The 15,816-nt window shown below is 33.5% G+C and overlaps 1 non-coding gene across 12 annotated transcripts; it reads right to left on the reverse strand.

Annotated features, from left to right (window-relative positions):
- Positions 1 to 11,074: 11,074 nt before the first annotated feature.
- On the reverse strand, positions 11,075 to 15,311 carry LOC112715189 (uncharacterized). Of its 12 annotated transcripts, none has more exons than XR_011866440.1 (8): positions 15,009 to 15,311; positions 14,420 to 14,484; positions 13,295 to 13,387; positions 12,641 to 12,824; positions 12,216 to 12,350; positions 11,656 to 11,697; positions 11,499 to 11,548; positions 11,075 to 11,297 (listed from the first exon to the last, which is right to left on the reverse strand). It is a non-coding gene; the product is annotated as an uncharacterized protein (transcript). The 12 variants fall into 12 exon arrangements; XR_003811977.2 differs by having other exon boundaries at positions 12,205 to 12,350; XR_011866442.1 differs by having other exon boundaries at positions 12,205 to 12,364.
- Between the last annotated feature and the right edge of the window lie 505 nt (positions 15,312 to 15,816).

Below are 15,816 nucleotides of genomic sequence, written 5' to 3' on the forward strand. Positions count from 1 at the left end.
TCTTTATGCTGTTCTTAGGTTGGTTATTTAACCACCTCTTAGCTTGATCTTTTACAGCAAATGGAAACAGTAATAATCTGTAGACATCCTGATCTACTTCCTTATCATGCACTGTGTCAGCAATTTGTAAAAATTGTGCCAGAAACTCTGTAGGTTCTTCATGTGGAAGACCAGAATACTGGCAGCTTTGCTGTACCATGATAATGAGCTGAGGATTCAACTCAAAGCTACTAACTCCAATGGAGGGTATACAGATACTACTCCCATATGAAGCAGTAGTGGGGTTAGCATATGACCCCAGAGTCCTCCTGGACTGTTCATTTCCACTTAGTTCCATGATGGAATAAAGGAGATAGTATGGATGTTGATATTATTTATTTTATAAAAATTTATTTTATAAAATGAAATAAAAATAAAATAAATAAAAACGAAATAAAATAAAAATTTGAAAATATTTTGTGAAGATTTTTGAAAAATTTGAGGAAAAGGAGAAAGTGGTTAGGATAAAATTTTTGAAAAAGATAATAAAATGTATATATTAAAAAAAAATAAGAATTGAAAAATTTTGAAATTGAAATCTAAATTTTTTTTATATAAAAATTTCGAAAATGTAGTTTAAAATTAGTTAGAAAAGATATAATTTTTTTTTGAATTTTGAATTTTATGATGAAAGAGAAAAACATACAAAAGACACAAGACTTAAAATTTTTAGATCTAATGCTCCTTATTTTCGAAAATTTTGGAGGGAAAATACCAAGGAACACCAAACTTAAAAATTTTAAGATCAAGACACAAGAAAGACTCAAGAACACCTTGAAGATTCACAAGAACACCAAGAACAAAAGAAAGAACACCAAACTTAAAATTTTTAGAAAACCAAGATAAATTTTTGAAATTAAAGAAAGATCAACAAGAAAACACCAAACTTAAAGTTTGGCACAGGATTAAATCAAGAAAAATTATTTTTGAAGAAAAGATTTTAAAAAGAAGATACCCAATTGCCAAGAACATAAGCCAATGCTCTAACCAACTGAGCTAAAAATGTAATGTATTTTAAAGATGTATTATTTTTTTTTTAGATAAGAATAATTTTTTTGAAAACTAATGTTTTGAAAAAAGCACAAGAAAAACAAGAAAAGACACAGAACAAGACAAACCAAAGATCAAACAAGAAAATTTGACAAGAACAATTTGAAGATCAAGGAAGAACAAGAACATGCAATTCGAAAAAATTAAAAGACAATGAAAAACATGCAATTGACACCAAACTTAGAACAAGACACTAAACTCAAGAAAATTAGAATTTAATAAAGAAAAATAATATATTTTTGAAAAATTTTGAAAAGGGAATAAAAGACTCAGAATTTAATGACTCTATAACAAAAAAAAAATAGATTATTCCTAATCTAAGCAACAAAATAAACCTTTAGTTGTTCAAACTCGAATAATCCCCGGCAACGGCGCCAAAAACTTGGTGCACGAATTTGCAATCCGTACCACTAACCAGCAAGTGCATTGGGTCGTCCAAGTAATACCTTACGTGAGTAAGGGTCGATCCCACGGAGATTATTGGTTTAAAGCAAGCTATGTTTATTTTATTAATCTTAGTCAGGATGCCAACAAGGTTATTTGGATTTAATTGTAAGAAGTAAGAGTGTTTGGGATAAGTAATTGTTACTTTATTAATGAAGAATATGTTGGGGTTTTGGAGATACTTTATCCTCTGAACTTCAACTCTTCCTTGAAATCATTTTCCACACGCAAGGCTCCTTCCATGGCAAGCTGTATGTAGGGTGTCACCATTGTCAGTGGCTACCTCCCATCCCCTCAGTGAAAACGGTCCTATGCTCTGTCACAGCACGGCTAATCAGCTGTTGGTTCTCGATCATGTTGGAATAGGATCCATTGATCCTTTTGCATTTGTCATCACGCCCAGCAATCGTGAGTTTGAAGCTCATCACAGCCATTCAATCCTTGAATCCTACTCGGAATACCACAGACAAGGTTTAGACTTTCCGGATCCTCAAGAGTGGCCGCCATCAATTCTAGCTTATACCACGAAGATTCTGATTAAGCAATCTAAGAGAAGCTCATTCAATCTGATGTAGAATGGAGGTGGTTGTCAGGCACACATTCATGGATTTGAGGAAGGTGATGAGTGTCACGGATCATCACATTCTTCATGTTTAAGCGCGAATGAACATCTTAGATAGGAACAAGCGTGTTTGAATGGAAAACAAAAGTAATTGCATTAATTCATCGAGACGCTGCAGAGCTCCTCACCCCCAACAATGGAGTTTAGAGACTCATGCCGTTAAAGTGTATAAAATTCAGATCTGAAAATGTCATGAGGTACAAAGTAAATCTCTAAAAGTTGTTTAAATAGTAAACTAATAACCTAGGTTTACAGAAAGTGAGTAAACCATGATAGATAATGCAGAAATCCACTTCTGGGGCCCACTTGGTGTGTGCTGGGGCTGAGACTTAAGCTTCTCACGTGCCTGGGGCTGTTTTGGGCGTTCAACGCCAGGTTATAACCTGTTTCTGGCGTTGAACTCCAACTTGTAACCTGTTTCTGGCGCTGGACGCCAGACAGCAGCATGATACTGGCGTTGAACGCCAGTTTACGTCATCTATCTTCGCGCAAAGTATAAACTATTATATATTGCTGGAAAGCCCTGGATGTCTACGTTCCAACGCCGTTAAGAACGCGCCAATTGGACTCCTGTAGCTCCAGAAAATTCATTTCGAGTGCAGGGAGGTCAGAATCCAACAGCATCAGCTGTCCTTTTTCAGCCTAATTCAGATTTTTGCTCAGCTCCCTCAATTTCAGCCAGAAAATACCTGAAATCACAGAAAAATACACAAAATCATAGTAAAGTCCAAAAATGTGATTTTTGCCTAAAAACTAATAATATTCTACTAAAAACTAATTAAAACATACTAAAATCTACATGAAATTACCCCCAAAAAGCGTATAAAATATCCACTCATCAGACAACATGGTTACTTATGAATTTAATGTATTTGTATTTATTCAAGGAATGTACCAAGATAGTAGATTTATTTGGAGAATATTCTATTATCCCTTCATTTTTTTTGAAGTCATCCCATGATGAAACATGATGTATGTCCAACATCTTTTTCATCTACAAAAAAAAAATTCAAAATCGATTACTTCATAATCACCCTTAACTCAAATAGATTTTTGTGAATTACGGCAACAGTTTTTTATCGTTGCAAAAATCTTTATTTGTTGTAGTGCATTTGGTTAAAATAAAACATTGACACAAAATTCCAACCTAACTTAAACACCATCAAATCCTAGAAACTAAACTAGGGGTGGCAAACGGGCCTGAACTCGCCGGGTCGGCTCGCGTAATCCGCCAAAAAAGGCGGGCTGGACTGGAAAATTGGGATTGCTAAATAGCAAAAGCCCGCTTAACCCGCACCGCTTAAATCGCGGGCTTTGGCGGGTTTTGGCGGGGCGGGGCGGACTTCCCCGCCGGACTTAGTATTTTTTTAGCAAGGGGGTATTTTTATAATATTTTTTACCAAAACCCAACTTCTTCCAACCCAACTTACAAGAGAAGAAGATGAAAATTGAGTGTTTTGGATTATGTTTATTTTGTTTTAGAAACAATATTTATAATTATGTTTTGGATTATGTTTATTTTGCTTTGGGAACAATATTTATAATTATGTTTTGGATGAAAACTTAATTTATAATTATGTTTATTAGATATTTATAATTACAAAGACTTTAGTGTTTGTGAATATAAAAATTATAATTTGTTTATACTTTTAGAAATTATAATAGTTAAAAGTAAAAAATAAAAGAGATTTTTTTATTTCTTTATATATATTATTTAATATTTAAAAGTAAAAAAGAGGATATTTGAAGGGCTTGGCCCGCCGGCCCGCCAGCCTGCCATTAGGCGGGGCGGGCTGGGATTTTGGGACCGTCTCACTAGGCGGGGCGGGGCGGGCAAGCCCGCCTAAGGACGGGCTTCTAGCGAGGCGGGGCGGGGCGGGGTGGACTTCCCCGCTTGCCACCCCTAAACTAAACTGACAAAAATAAAAGAAAATCCCAACCACACTCACAAGACAAATATAACGAACAACCATTATTGTGTTGCAAAAAGAAAAATTACCTTTGCTAACAATAAAAATGGCAGAACCTCTTGGTTATAGTAGAGGAGACGAATGATTAACTCAGTCCTAATTTCTAAGTCGGATGTTTTCTTGTCTCAAAGCTTTTGATTCCATAATATAGTATCTGAATTTTATATCTAATAGATCTAGAATTTGATTCTTAGTAAACCTAAAAAAAATATAAAGCAAATAACAAAAAAAGAAGGTTTATGAAAAAAAATCAAGCAAACTCAATAAAAAACTCTTGTTTGTGAAAACGTAATATCTTCTCTTATTAGTTTAAAATTTTGGGATGAGTAGTTTTATGATAGTTATTACTAAGTATATATTACAACGGTGTTTGTGTTGTTGTTTGGTCACTCGTCAATTTTATTAAGATACACTACAAAAAAATGTTGAGTATCATCAAATTTACCGTCGGATCTATAAAAGCAATCACCGCAAAATAGATTATTGTCGTCCTTGAGTTGACAGTATAAACGTCGCCAGAAACTGCTTACCGTTGGATTTATTTTGTCCAACGCTAATTACCAACAGATTTTTTGTCGGTCTTTTCAATGGATTTGTTCGTTTCACATGTTTAGGCGCCATGCTATCCGACGGTAATATTAATTTTATAAAATCTAAATTTTTGGCACAGTTAAGCCACAATTAGGAGACTCTTGTTAACAAAATTATTAGCATAAATTTAACGTCCCCATAAATCAAGAAATTACTTTATTAAAAAATAAATGGTCTTAATGAAATAAAATGTCACAAATGTAGAATACAATGAAGTAGACAAAACAAATACGTACAACCCTAAATCTTATAGATCCCGATAATTTTCAATGTCGTTGTTGTTGTCGGCGTCGTGGTACCCTTACTGCGGCGACGAAGGAGATACTGTCGTCGATGCCCCACCGGCGGTGTCACTGCTGAAAGCAGCAGCACCGCTGCCCCCAGAGTGCATCTGCTGGCTGTACTCTTTCATCTGCTATTGCAACTGATCGAATTGCTCCAGCTTTTCTGTCAGGTTGGAGCTGACGACAACGAGTGCAAGAATCCTTCGATACCTCTGCTTAGATTGCTCCACCTGCTGGTGAAGTTTTTGTGTTAGCTTTTGCACCTCCTTCCTCAGGTCGACAACTTTCAGTAGGGATAGTGGCAGAAGCAAATGCATAGGAAGCCGCCAACAAGGAGGAGCGGATACCACTGGTGAAGAACGGCCCTAACCCAAAGTGACGATTCTTGTGGGGTTCAGAGCCGGTCTCGGGCCAAGTCCTATGGGATCCACCACGAAGGTCTCAGAGCCGGCTTCATTGGCCCCACTAGGCGGCTAAAATTGCTGGGTCGCAGCCGTCCAACCTCTGTGTGTACTCCTCCTGTGTTACACACATAGTTGTGATTAGGATAATAGTTAAATAATTAACTTTGGATTAATTTAAACTCACATAATAGGCCGCAGACTGCTTGTCAGCAAATCTCTCATTGTTTGCCTTCAAAGTATGGGTATACTTGAAGGTCTTCATCGGTGTCGCCTCACGATCCAACGACTTAAACTACAAATTAATATATCAAACAACCAATAAAATAAACGAACAAATTAAACAATGACAGACAAATATAAGCATGAACCAAAATCTTAATTGTAATTTCGTAAACATAATTTTAATTTTTTCGATTTCACTGAAAATGTTATGAAAATTTTGACAGAGTCTCCCCTAAAATTTGAATTTAGCCACCCTTAAAGAATTTCATCCAACATTTTCCAGCAATAATCTCAGAGCCTAATCTAACATATTCTAACATATCCTAACCATCTCAATCCACTAAAATAGAAAATTAAACTAACATTTACTCTGCTAACTAATTAATTAATTTGATAATAAAAAAGGAAAGTAAAAAACTAATTCAAGTAACTACTAAAACATTAAACAATGCCAAAATTCTTATCAATCTGGTTTTCATTCTCATGAAGGTCGCTGACCCACCCGTATACCTCGACGACTTGGGCGAAGCCCTGTTAGCGACGTTTGTCAGATGGTGATGCTTGAACCCCTCATTATCTCTAAAATAAGCCTCCAACTCACGCTTGATGTTTGGACGGATCCACCATGTCAGGTGGTCTTTCTCCTGACGAACGTCGCTCATCATTTGCTGAAACTACTTGGTGGCGCAGTGGTCATATCTCTTCGTGATCATGACATTGTGCTTTGCATCCCATATGAATTTTACCAAGATTAGTTAGTCAAAATGAAATACAGTTCATATAAAATTAAGTAATTCAAACGAAATTGGGTTCTTACCGCCCACTTCTGAAACCACTGCTCTCTCACATCATCTGAGATCTGCATGTAGGTTGGCCACGGGTGGTCATACATGGACTTAATGACCTCGGATATCTCCTGTGTGCATGCATTGGGGTTTGGTGCAAACCTATTAGAGAAAAAATCTCACATTAACAAATACATAAGAGAAACAAACTTATGATAAACAAACTTAATATTATAATATTGAACTCACGACTGCATGCCATCAGGTCAAATCTGCAGCCGGATGACGGATGGTGGGGGAGGGGCATCCTGCTCTGGGGCATGGGAGGAATCACCCACTGCAGGCTTTGTCGACGTCATCGCTGCATCTACAGGGGAGTGTAGCAGGAGGAACCAAGTTCGGTTTTGGGACCATGATGAATTGCTGGTTTAATGGACCCGCCAGTGACGTCAAGGGGTCGACGGGGTAGAGGGCGATGACTGGACAGCCATGGGAGATTCGGTGAAAGCCCGCTTTCTACTACGACCACGTGACCCACTCGACCTATCTCTGCTACCTATTGTCATATCTGTACAATGAATATATTAGTAACATATTAATTACATAACAAACACCAATAAATAATAACATAAGAATAAACTTAAGAAGTAATAAATAATTCTAAAAGTGTTTTAGTTTAGTAAATTTTTTTGAAAAAGAAAATTACATAGTGTTTTAGTTTCAAAATAATTAAATTAGAATAAATAAGTGTTTGGGTTAGTTTAGCAAACTAACAAGTGCGTATAAAGCACTAAAACACTAATTGCAAAGGAGAAAAGTTTCTTTCATAAGAACCAAAATGAATATATACATATATAGTTCTCTTGTAAATGCCATAAATGTTTATCATATCACCAACTTACCAAAATAAAAAACTTAAACTAAGATAAAAATAATTATTCAAATTAAAAATTGTACAAAAATACAGCAACCCAACAATTAATTATAACAATTTCAAAAACATAATTTTAGCCTTTTTTTTATTTTGCTAAAAATCGTATAAAAATTTTAACAGAGTTTTCCCTAACATTTGAATTTTTCTACCCTTCAAGGGTTCTATCCAAACCAAATATCCATCAACCCCTCTCAACCGGTTAATTTTTTCATTCATTATTAAGGTAACATACAAACAGCTCAATCATTATTAACACAATCAAGCATTTTTCTAATAATTTCAACTTCAGAAATCAGCAAACAGCTCAATAATCCAACATTTTTCAACAATCTTAGAGTCTAATCTAACCTATTCTAACTTATCCTAACCACCTAAATTCACTAAAACAGAAAATTAAACAAACTAATCTCTACTAACTAATTAGTTAACTTGATATAATAGAATTTGAAATAACTAAAGTTCAAACAAAAAACGTTGAAGAGGGGGGTGGAGGTGCAGTAGCGGCAGAAGCAGAAGCGGTGGGAGCGTTGCAGCAGCGGTAGCAGGGACGTTCAGGAGCGGCAGCCGCGTCTTCAACAGTGGCGGCAATGTCTGAGGCAGCGGTAGTAGCGTCGGAGGAAGCAATGGAAGCAACTGCGGTGGCAGAGGAGGTTGAGGGGAAAGGAGAAGTTAGAGAGAGTGTGGGAGGGTAAGAGGAGAGAGAGGGACGAAGGGGAGAAGTTAGAGAGAGAGAGAGAGAGAGAGAGAGAGAGAGAGTTCAAAATGAGGGGAAGGGGTTTGCGGTTCCAATTTAGGGCACGATTACTGTCAGATTTATCGGCGAATATTTCTAATGGTAATGCAGTGCGGATCACCAAAATGCAGTGTTACATTTCATTAAACGTCTCTACCATTAGATCTATCCGACTGTAATTCTGACGCTAAAGTTTGGCATCAATTTGTCGTGGTTTCCTGTCGATCGAAATTTATCGATGGATTTAACGTCGGAAGAGACTATCCGCCGGTAATTATTTGACATGACGAATTCTATGTCAAACGCGTCACTAAATCCGACACTAAGTCTAATGGTTATTATCATTGCTAAATTCGACGATAAATTTGATAGTATTTAACGGTTTTTTTGGTAGTGATAACTACATTGTTTTTAGGTTCTATTTGATATCTCTGTTAGAATAATAAAATTAAATATAATACTAAATCTAATAGTATATGATTTAATACATTAATATAATACAAAAAGTATATTGTATAATTTTTTTTGACAATCAAATGCGGTAAGTTACATAGAGTTGTGTAATTTTGTTTTATCTAATTTTATTTTATGTTATCGTATAAATTGTATATGATAACTTCATTTTGTTAAAAAAAAAGTAAAATAGTCGTATAAATAAATGTATTAAAAATTAATTTTTAGAAAAATTAATAAAAAATTACTGAAGGTTATTTATGATAAAAAAAATTATTGCTTTTAAAAATTGAATTTTTTTAAAAAAATTATTAAGCAATTATAAGTTTCCATGTAAAAAAAACAAAGAAAATCATTATTGAGAAAGTTGGACTATTCAAACTTTAAAAACACCTTTTTCTTCCCATGGCAATGCATGGGGCCTCCCACTTTTCAGTTATATATTTGCTCTGCAGCATGCACATGCCATAATAATTATTATTTATTAGTGTGCTTGTTTTTTCTATAGTAAAATTGATTCTAGATTAGGTAAAATAATTCTGGAAAATAAATTTGAATAGAATTGTTTTTTTTTTTAAGGTAAAGTAATTTAATTTATTTTTGACAATTTTTCTACAAATAATTTAGATAAAATAATTATATCTTTTTTTACAAATAGCATCAATTCTCTAGATGCCACAAAAGCAATTATATAATTAATTTTTTTAAAATCAATTTTCCTCCACCAAAATTGATTCTACATGCTCCCACAGAATTTCCATACGAACAATGAACAAGAAACATTGTTCTATTCCTTTTTCCCTGGGTTTTATGTGTAACCCTCTTTTTGGGTTCACCCTTGTCCTTTTCGGTTGTTGGGTATTGCATGATTATACTGATAACCGTATTCCATTTTTCTTCAACATTATTTATGCATTTATGTGAGTTAAAACTTTATTCCAAAATTTTTAACAAGATGATGATTCGATTTTTAGCAAAATTCCTCACCACCAGATAACTGCAAATTTCATGAATCACATGAACGACAAGTCATAATGTTTGATTCCTTATTCTATAATTTGTTTCACTTCTTTATGAAGTTATGCATTGTAAGAATGTAGTTCCGAATGTGGTTGTGTTAAGGGAACAAAATTCATTCATCAAATCATTTTTTGGACCTATATATTACAGTGCATATATGCTTTCTTTCTTTTTCACATCGAACTCATTGATAACATTATTGTTTGAGTCATTATAGAGGTTCTCTAATAATGTTTTTAATTTTCAAAAAGATAAAGTATATTTTTTATTTTTAATGTTTTAATTCGATTTAATTTTGTCTTTAATATTTAAAATAGTTTTAATTTTATCTCTGTTGTCAAATTTTGACCGTTAATTGTTAGTTATTTTTTTTTAATTTTAACTTTTATCATTCTTTATTTTTTTTCATTTCCTAAAAATCTCAAACTCCCTTCCTCTTATGTTACCACCGTCACGATCTCCCCTCTATTATTACTTTCCCCAACAAACGACAGTAACAACCATTCACACATCTTCACTACTATTATCACCACCTACAAAACCAAATCAATATTGTATCTTTCAAATTTAAAATCATCGCCATCATAAAAACCAATATCCACGTCGTATAGATTTTTCTGAAAGAAAAAATATAAAACAGATCAAATTAAAAATAAAAAGATCGAGAGAGAAGGGGAGAAAGAGAAAGAGAGAACGAAGTGGTAGCAATAATAACTCATGATAGCTTAAAAAATGGCAAAGGTTACGGTTGTGCAAGGACGACAACAACCACGACAGGAGCATCACAAGTAGAACAGAGGTATAGAACTTGGTGGTAGAACAGAGGCGAAGCTTGGCGGCAGTGTAGCTCGGTCACAGTGACAACATTGGCTCCGGCCACAAGCCTAAGTAGTAGCAACATCAACAGCATTACTCCTCATCTAATAAATAGGGACATGTCTGAAATCTTAACGTATCTGTGTTCATAGCGAATACGACACAGATACTCTTGCAATAAGTTAGATACATAAGTGTACACTACAAGAAAAATCATTTTTAGCAGCCATTTATTTTACTTTTAGCGGCAATAAAAATAGCTGCTAATACATTTACCGGCAATTAGACATTAGCTGTCTTATGCTTTGTCACTAAAAGATTTTAGTAGTAATTATAACATTCGCCGGTAAAGATTTTTTTTAATGGTTGCAAAAGAATGTAATTTTTAGCAGCCGTTTTCTTAGCAATTTATATGGCCACAAAAAATAATTCTAAAATTGCAATATTATTCATTTTTAGCGGCCATTACTATTGCCGCCAAAACCCATTTTACCGGCAATTTATATAGCCACTAAAAATAATTCTAAAATTATAATATTATTCACTTTTACCGGCCATTACTATTGCCGCTAAAATCTTAAGACTTTTTTTTAGTTATATTATATTCATTTTCTTAGAAGCAACGAACTACCTTTTTTCTTTAGTATCTCAATTATTTTTGCTAACAATGATTATTGTTATGTATAATACAAATATATTGAAATTAATTACTACAAAATGAAATATTTCATTAAACTTCAAATATTGATACACAAATTTCTCTTGAAAAGTAATAAACTATGTTACAAATCTAAACAACAAAAAATACTACAAGCCTATACACTCAAAATGAGCTTCCTGCAGAGTTGCTATGTTCCCTTCTATCTCAACAGTAAGATCCATCATCCTTTTCTGATGCTCATATTTTCCTCCACATTTCATGCATTTTATCTGCAAAGTATGAGATGCATGTTTACTCTCCATATTATTTGAATTAATAGATCTTAAAATGACAGGAATTTATCTATTGCAAAAGTATGACAACACTGTAGTACAACATTGACATAACAGCTGCAAAAATAAATGAACAGATAACCTCTTTGAACTAATTATCTTATCGAATATTTCTAGTAAAAAATCATTTCAAATTACCTGTTCCTATAATTTATAAGGCCATGTCTAGCTTGAATTACATCAATAGTCTGTCCAAGAAGAATTAGAGGAAAAAAAACTAAATTTATTGGTAAATTAAAAATAAATGTTTAAGGAACAATAATAAGGGGAGGCCTAAGAATGATTGTGGAGTGACCTGAATGCCAAAATCAAACTGGTCGGTCCATTCAGGAGGAAGCTGCAATAAATAAGGCCAAAAATAAAAAAAAAGATTGGGATGAATCAATCAATCATGAGATAGGTATACATAAGCAATAGAAACAAGATTTAAATGGTGGGTTATGTTGTTTTGTTTGAAGCTAATAGCAAGGGAAGAATAATAAGTAAGGTAGAGAGAGAGAGAGAGAGAGAGAGAGAGAGAGAGAGAGAGAGAGAGAGAGAGAGAGAGAGAGAGAGAGAGAGAGAGAGAGAGAGAGAGAGAGAGAGAGAGAGAGAGAGAGAGAGAGAGAGAGAGAGAGAGAGAGAGAGAGAGAGAGAGAGAGAGAGGGAGAGGGGTACAACATCAAAAGAGCTCTGCTAGTAGTTGGAGATATTAGGCTCACATTCTGTGGGCTCTTTGAAGACCCACTTGTGGCACTTATGAGATGCCCCAAACATTAAGATTAAGATTAAGATTAAGATTAATTTGTTGACACCCAATTAAAGACAAACACAACATGGAGATTTTCACAAAACAAAGACCTACCCAATACCCACCCTTCTCCATAATTATATAACTGAATGGACATCTTGCTAAAGGTCTTTCTCACTAGATCCTCTCCTCCTCCGTCCATGTCTTCCACCAGACTTGCACTCCTTCCTTGACAAAACTCATCTTCCCACATCAGCATCCTGCACCAAAGATACTAACTTTCTTTTCAACTTCAAATCAAATCCCATTTGCATTTTGCAACAATAACATATTCGTAGATCAAAGTGTAGTAACAATGGTAGGACTAAGACATATAGGCTGCCGTTATCGTCTCAAACCTTGCAACCATTGCCACCTCTAATAACATATTTCTTCTGCACATACATGTTGCTTTACACTGAATTAAACATTCACTTGCATACTGAGAAATTAAATAACAACAGTTGATATAAAGATCACATAATTTTCAAGCTAAAGTTGAAATAGTTACTTGATTTATCTGTTTAGCCGTTCTCTTAACAGAAAAGTTGCCTCTTTTTGCAATGGTAGCCCAATGCCCTTCACCAAATCTTTGAACAGCATCTCGTAGCAGATTGTCCTCTTTCTCTGACCATGCTATTTTCCTCTTTTTAGAAGTCATGTTGCTACCATCTAATCCTTGCTTTTAATATTATCTGTCAATGATACAGCTAGTAGTGTCTATCTCTTAATATTAACAAAAAAAATCTATGTTCCTTGCATCAAATTAGAGGATTGTGAGCCCTTATTAGAAGTTTTAGATGAATTGCAAACTGAAGTATGTATAGTCAGTGGAGCCTCAATTGTTGAACTACTAGGTGTTGATTCACTTAGTGAAGCAATCATTACCTAAGAAATGAACAATTCATAGAAACATGCTAGTGAAATGTTAAAGAATAGCACAATTGCTAGTCTTATATTTGTCCAGTATGAAACAGATTTGTAAAATATTGTAAAATATATTATAGACTTCTTTCAAAAGTAAAATATGAAAATTAAGGTAGGGATTAGATTCAATAAAATGCAATTTAATCATGAGAACATGCAATCAAATAAGCACTGTGTAACCATCTAAGGCAAGAAATCTATATATAATGTATAATTGGAGAAGGTGTAGGACAATGACCTTCATCTTCACACATGCCACAGTCTCTTATGCTACTTCCAGACTTATTAGGGAAAATACTTCAACCTTATATTCTAGGTCACTATCATCATCCTAGAGTTTCATCATAATCACAATCAGATTCAGATCTTCACAAAACAAGCAAAATTCAAATAATGTAGTAGAAGAGCAACACTTATATTATATCAGAGAAAAAAGAAGAGCCGTACTTATTTGTCATTTTCCTCGTCACTTAATACTTTGATTCTATGAAATAATAAAGTTAATAACCCAAAGTTAATTATTTCCTTATAACCATGTCTAGTATTAAAATAGTTGCATCCATTACTCACTTTAAGTTTGAATATAATTAAACACACAATAAAATGAATCCTAAGTGAAATGTTATAATACTAGTTAGAAGTATAAATATATAGTTGAATGGTATCATTTGTAAGAGTTAGTGAACTCTAGTTCACTTAAATCTTTATATTCTAAGTCCCACTTAGTCACATTTTTGTTAATTTTTCACTAATCAAACTCCTGTTTGTAACATAATCCATGATTACCATAAGAGCATGTACTTTACCTCAAAAACTTGTGATGACAATTTGTGAGGATCGGTGTTAAGATGTTTCAAACAATCAATCATGTGACTAAACAAGTAAATTCTTAATATATAGATGATAAAGATTCTATCTTAAAAGAATCCAATAGAAAATATTATTAAGAGAGTAAATATTTTGTATGTTCATATATGTTCCTATTCTATCTTAAAAGCTGATAGTATATATAGAAAATGATAAAGATTGATTATTTTGAATAAAAATATATTTTATATGCAAGTGCAGGTGCTATAATAAAATAATTCATCTGAGAAGAACTCAACAAAAATCTTAAAAACTAAAAGACTTCACAAGTAATTTAACATTAAACTATAATAACTACTACTTTTCAAACTAAGGAACATAGGAAGTTATTAACAGGTAAACTGGAGGAGCACTAGGTGAATTTGAGCTAGGAAAATTTTTATAGAAGGCAGAATCAATTAGGCGAACTCAAAATACAAATTTGAATAAAATAAACAAAAAATAGAGAAACAATAAATGCGTAAGTAGATGGCAATACTAAGTGAAGAAATGTTACCACATTTTCTGGCAATTTCCTTTTGAACTAAATTGAACAGCATTGGCTTTCATATTTGAAAGGTACTGAATAAAGAGAGAAACAGAAATTTGAGTTAGATTAACACATAAAATAAGTGAAAACTTTAATGCTTATTGATTCATTAACAGAGTTAGAACATGGCAATGTTTGACATAATTACAGTGATGCACATTACAAGATGTGTCAGGCCTTTATGAGCTCGATGTGCTCAACACTGATGGTGGATACCACGACTATGATGAATTTTAAAGAAGTTTGAAAAATTGAAGGGAAAAATGATATCACAAAAAAAAAATCAAATTATCAAAATCTGAAACCGATAATGTATTGTTGAATCATTGAGCGAAGAAAACCCTCGAAATTTTGATTCTAAATCAATGAATTACGAGTTCAACCTGCAATAAGTGCATGCGATAGGAATCAGAACTAAGAAAAGCGGAATCCAATATGGGAGAAAAATTAACTCAGATAAAAGTAAAATTTGATAAGAGATATGGAAAAATGATGCAATAGAACACAAATTGGGAGCACAAAAATCAGAATTGAGAGAGAATTAAGGAACTCATACCTAATTACTAGAGCACGATTGAGATTTCAATCGAAATCAGCACAAGCTTGTCCGAGAAAAAGAATTTAGAGCGCGATTAAGATTGAGATGAAAACTAGAAAGAGATTTGAGCGACGAAGAACCTGGAATGATGGAGATGTGAGAGCGAGACCGAGACCGAGAGTAAGAAGACGGAGAAGATTGGTGTGCAGTTCTCACTTCTCATTGAGAATAAGGCACTGAGAGTGGTTTTGTGTGAGGAGAGTGGTGAGGCACTAAGAGTGATGTTTCTGTGTTTTACGGTTTAGGGTCCGTTTGTTTTTTTGTTATTTTTTAAATTTTAACTTTTTTTAGTAGTAATAACTGAAATGGCCATTATAATTTATAGTATTAATGGTAAATATATAATTGCTTCTAAATAATAGTTTTAAAAAGAAAAATTATGGCAATAATACTATTACCGCTAAAAGTTTGTCGCTAAAAATTTTTTTTCTTGTAGTACTAGAATGTTTACATCTATGTTGATCTATTCTTTTGTTTTTTGATATGTGTACACACATTTTATCAATAAAAACTTTTAATTATTTTAAATGTCATTTTTTATTATAATTTATTAATTATTATCCATAATAATAAAATATTAATTATTATTTATACATTGTATTATATTACATGATGTATTGCATCATATTGTATCATATCTTATATTTTTATTAAAATAACGTATCATCGTATTTGTGTCATGCCGTGTCCGTATCACGTATCATATATCTCACTCTCTCCCTGACCCTTTTTTCCTCTCTTTCAATCTGACAAAAATGGCAATGGC

Source organism: Arachis hypogaea, chromosome 10 (assembly GCF_003086295.3).
Source record: "Arachis hypogaea cultivar Tifrunner chromosome 10, arahy.Tifrunner.gnm2.J5K5, whole genome shotgun sequence".
Taxonomy (NCBI): domain Eukaryota; kingdom Viridiplantae; phylum Streptophyta; class Magnoliopsida; order Fabales; family Fabaceae; genus Arachis; species Arachis hypogaea.